This window comes from Babylonia areolata, chromosome 17 (assembly GCF_041734735.1).
Source record: "Babylonia areolata isolate BAREFJ2019XMU chromosome 17, ASM4173473v1, whole genome shotgun sequence".
In the NCBI taxonomy this organism is placed as follows: domain Eukaryota; kingdom Metazoa; phylum Mollusca; class Gastropoda; order Neogastropoda; family Buccinidae; genus Babylonia; species Babylonia areolata.
The window spans coordinates 7,676,954-7,681,953 of record NC_134892.1 but is presented as its reverse complement, the minus strand read 5'-3'; the positions used below and the strand labels follow the sequence as shown (position 1 = coordinate 7,681,953).

The window sequence follows — 5,000 nt, the reverse complement described above, 5'->3', positions numbered from 1 at the left end:
TTTGTTGTTTTTCCTATTTGTTTCATTTTTGTCCTTTTGTTCTTTCGCTTCATTCAATTATGTGTGTGTGTGTGTGTGTGTGTGTGTGTGTGTGTGTGTGTGTGTGTGTGTGTGTGTGTGTGTGTGTGTGTGTGTGTGTGTGTGTGTGTGTGTGTGTGTGTGTGTGTGTGTGTGTGTGTGTGTGTGTGTGTGCGCGTGTGTGCGTGTGTGTGTGTGTGTGTGTGTGTGTGTGTGTGTGTGTGTGTGTGTGTGCGTGCGTGTGTGTTGTGTTTATCCGTTTCAAATCTTATTTCTGGAATGAAAATAACGAGGTCGTCCTCCAGATAGAAGAAAGGAAGGGGAGTGAGAGGGGTGAAAGGGAGGGGGTAGGGGGTGGGGGGAGAGTAAGGGGTGGGGGGTGGGGTGGGTGTAGAAGGAGGGGAGGAGGAGGGGGTGCTGGAAGACAGGACGGAGGAGGAGGAAGAATCTGGGGAGTGTCATAAAACTGCCACGCTCCCTCTCCCCCACACCCCCACCCCCACCCCTCTCCCACCAGGGTGGTAGGAGATGGTTGGGGGGGAGGAGGGTGGGAAGGGGGTGGGGGGTGGGAAAGGGGTGGTGTGGTTGGCGGGTGAGGGGAGTGGTGGGGGATTGGCAGCACCCACTAACACCTCCCCCCCCCGCCTCCCCCTCCCCCCCGCGCAACCTCCCACCATCTCACAACTACCACCACCACAACGAAAAGACAGGCTGAGATAGCTGGCATGAAAACGTCGATCTGCTTTTTCATCGATTGCAGTGAGCACTTTGAAACATCTCTCTCTCTCTCTCTCTCTCTCTCTCTCTCTCTCTCTGTGTGTGTGTGTGTGTGTGTGTGTGTGTGTGTGGCTCTCTCTCTCTTTCTCTCGCTGGCAGAAAAAACCAATCCATTGATAGCCTGTGTTTGTGTCAGGAAGTTTTCCGTCTCTCTCTTTCTGTTTGCCATTCCCCTTGTTGTTTGTTTGTTGTTTTTTTGCTTTCATTTTCAATTCATTCCTTTTCTTCTCTCCTTTCTTTTCCTTTCTTTCTCTTCTTTCTTTCTCTCCTTTCTCTTCTTTCTTTCTCTTTTTTTCTTTCTCTTCTTTCTTTTCTCTTCTTTCTTTCTTTTCTTCCTCTTCTTTCTCTTCTTTCTTTCTCTCCTTTCTCTTCTTTCTTTCTTTTCTTTCACTTCTTTCTTTATTTTCTTTCTCTTCTTTTCTTTCTTTTTTTCTCTTCTTTCTTTCTTTTCTTTCTTTCTTTTCTTTCTTTCTTTCTTTTCCTTTCTTTCCTTTGTTTTTTATTCAACCATTTTAATTTGCTATTTCTCTTCTTCTTCTTTCTTCATCTTCTTCTTCTTCTTTCATCTTCTCGTCCACCTCTCTGTCTCCATCTCATATTGTTCTTCTTCTTTGCTTTGTTGTTTTTCTACTCGGTAACTATTTCCATACCATCACCTTTGCTTTACTCTGAATGTGCGTATCTGTCTCAGATGTATCTCTGTATCATGTATCTCTGATCTGGCCTCTTCCGCTAGAGTCTACACCCTCCTGCAGAAAACCCAAACCAGGTGGGCTGGACACATGGTCAGAATAATAATAATAATAATAATGGATACTTATATAGCACACTATCCAGAAATCTGCTCTAGGTGCTTTACAAAAACGCTTTTGTTACCATAAAACATTACAGCTATGTTACATACACACACCAAAATGTGACTACACACACACACACACACACACACACACACACACACACACACTGCAGAATGCCGGACAGTCGACTGTCTAAGCACAGATAACTGTGTCTGGGCAAGCGTTCAGTTGGAGGGCAGAAGAAACGCTACAAAGACTGCTTCAAAGCGTCCTTCAAAGACCTGGGCGTCGACATCAATACGTGGGAGACGCTTGCTCTGGACCGTCCAGCTTGGCGCAGCAAGATACACCACAGGAGCCCGTGTAGCCGAAGCTGGGGGCATCACCGAGGCGCAACGAAAGCGTGCTGTGCGCAAGGCCCGAGCAGCATCCACAGACACGACAGCATCAGCTCACTTGTGTCCCACATGTGGGCGAGCCTTCAGGGCCCGGACTGGCCTCATCAGTCACCTCCGGACCCACAGCCACCGATCTTCCATCTGATTTTTGAAGCCATGGTCATCTTCGAATCCGAACGACGAACATATACCTCTCTGTATCTCTGTATGTCTCTGTCTCCGCTGTGTGTGTGTGTGTGTGTGTGTGTGTGTGTGTGTGTGTGTGTGTGTGTGTGTGTGTGTGTGTGTGTGTGTGTGTGACTATCTCCCTCTGTCTCTGGTTCTCTCTGTCTCTCTGTCTCTGGCTCAGTCTCTCTCTTTCATCGTTATAATGTCCTTCTGCATGAATACCTTTTCCCTTCATTTACATGTCTGCGAGTTGTAATAGATGTAGACCAGCAAGGACAGACCGGAAAATAGGTCGTGCCTAAAATCTTAATCCTTGAATATAAACGTTTTGAGTTCTGAGTTCTCTCTCTCTCTCTCTCATTCTGAGGAGAATTGTACTGACGCATGCGCATGGCACGCTATATGACATGATGATTTTTTTTTTTTATATAAATATAGTAATATCATACAGTTACCTACACAGTTACAGACAGACGCAGAAAGACAGACAGGCAGGCAGACAGACAGACAGCCGCCCCCCCCCCCCACCTGCAGTGGAAAATCAATCATCCACTTACCAAAAGCAATCTCCACACCGTACCCCCCCCCCCCCTAACCCCTAACCTCCAACCCCCCCCCCCCACCCTCACCTTCCCACCCCCACACTAAAAATAAAAAAAATTAAAAAAAAGATAAAAAAAAAGAGAAGGAAACACACTTGTGCACAAGATGTAAGTTATTGAAACCATCACAGTTAATAACAGTATACGTTTCCTTGGGATACATCTGGTACCTTGTAATTCAGCTAGCGCCTAATTCTAGCAGTGAAACCATGGAAATATCTGACCTCGTTAAAAAAAAAAAAAAAAAAAAAAAAGAAAAAAAGAAGAAAAAAAAGAGAAAAATATAGAAAAAGAGACGAATGAACGAACGAACGCCCCTCCCCTCCCCCCACACACACCCTAAAAAAAAAAGGAAAAAAAATGAAATAGGGAAGAACGTATACAATACAGCATCAAAAACCACACAACAACAACAACAACAACAACAACAACAACAACAAAAAGACGAAGAAGAAAATAGGAAATGAACCACTGAAAGAGATTTAAAGGGGAAAAAAAATCGAACGACATAAAGATCGACCAGAAAGACCAGAAGAAAGAAATAAAGAAAAGGAAAAGAAGAAAGGGGGGCGGGGGGGGGGGGGGGGGGAGGGAGGGAGAGAGAGAGAGAGAGAGAGAGAGAGAGAGAGAGAGAGAGAGAGAGAGAGAGAGAGAGAGAAATATAGAAATATAAAAAAAAGAACGAAAAACAAGAACAGCAACAACAACAACAACAACAACTGTCACTATCACGGTTACTGCCAGAAGCCAGTTGCATTGTTTGGTTCTAACTTTTTGACAGTTACACGTGACTAAAAAAAATAATGCCTACCTTGACCGAACTACGCCATTGGTCAGTTCCATATATACACAGAGTCAGTAGCGGGTTACGACCATACTAGGTAGACTCTTCCGTCCGAGAGCAATGCAACTGGCTCGAGGCTCCGAATGGTCGTGGATGGGGGGGGGGGGGGAGGGGGGGGGGGGTGTAGGGTGTGTGTGTGGGGGGGTAGGGGTGTGGGGGGTGGGGTGGGGGTGGGGGTCTGCACTGCTGAACCCATTGCCAACCATTCTCCATTTCTGGCGGTCGTGGTGTAGGGCCTGAGTTTTCCGGCAAAAGCTGTCCTCTGTGCCCACTCAGTGATATTAAGGGGAGGGTGTACAGGCCGCTTTCGTGGTGGGCTTTAAGTCGCTCGCAGAGCGAGAAGTAGGTCATAGTTATGAGGACACGGGCAGCCCAGCAACGTAACTGGCTTCTCTGGAGTTTGCACTGTTTTTGTTCGGACAACTTTTCGGTAGAGTTTATAATGGGATAAGTTTGAATACGTAATGGCAGATATATGACAAGAAACACGCTCAAAGTAAATATAGAAGAATAAAGCGAATAATGGGTGTATTCATAAAACCAAATACATCTTGTAAACTTGCGAAAATGGTCACCGAAAATGTTCAAAATCTTTTCGTTAGAACAGCGATTTCCACGACGAAATTTTAGCCTTTCGGCTTAGAAAAAGAAAAAGAAAATGGAGACGCGCATGCGCAGGCGGTTCTCGCTAAAAAAAAAAAAAAAAAAAAAAAAAAAAAATCAGGGAACCCCCAACGAAAATCCGACGAAAGTGGGCCTGCACAGCCCTCCCTATTGTCTGTCAACTTATTTCGCTGTCTGCCTCGTCTCCTTCCCCCCCCCCTCCTCCCCCCCCCTACCCCCCCCCCCCCCCCTCCCCCCGCGCACTGTTCCTTAAAGTTGGTTTAACTCTCTCCATACGAACGGCGAAAGAGACGACGTTAACAGCGTTTCACCCCAATTACCATCATCAAAATATTGCAAGCGGAAGGCTCTTATACTGAGGACGTGAATGTTGACAAAGAATACCACAATTCTGACGACGGAAGCTAAAGGTTGGGTCATTCAGACACCCACTGGACATCCGATGGGTCTGTGTAGAGGAGAAGAGAGGACTGGCCGTACTGAGTGAGTTAAAGTTGGTAACCATATGGATACTTACATCACTGTCAATGGTAGTCCAACCACTACATATGTATATCTCTATCTATCTACCTATCTATCTATAGAATTCTATCTATCTATAGCTATATACATATATCAATTCACGTGTCTGTGTGTGTGTGTGTGTGTGTGTGTGTGTGTGTGTGTGTGTGTGTGTGTGTGTGTGTGTGTGTGTGTGTGTGTGTGTGTGTTCGTCGTTCGTCTTCAGTTTAACGTCTTTCCACTTGAAGTGATATTAGACGGAAAAAAAAAG

The 5,000-nt window shown here is 45.7% G+C and overlaps 1 protein-coding gene across 1 annotated transcript in view; it reads right to left on the bottom strand.

Moving 5' to 3' along the window:
- LOC143291392 (fasciclin-2-like) overlaps window positions 1–5,000 on the bottom strand; it is a 199,718-nt gene that overhangs the window by 54,226 nt on the left and 140,492 nt on the right. The gene's annotated exons all lie outside the window — the stretch shown is intronic.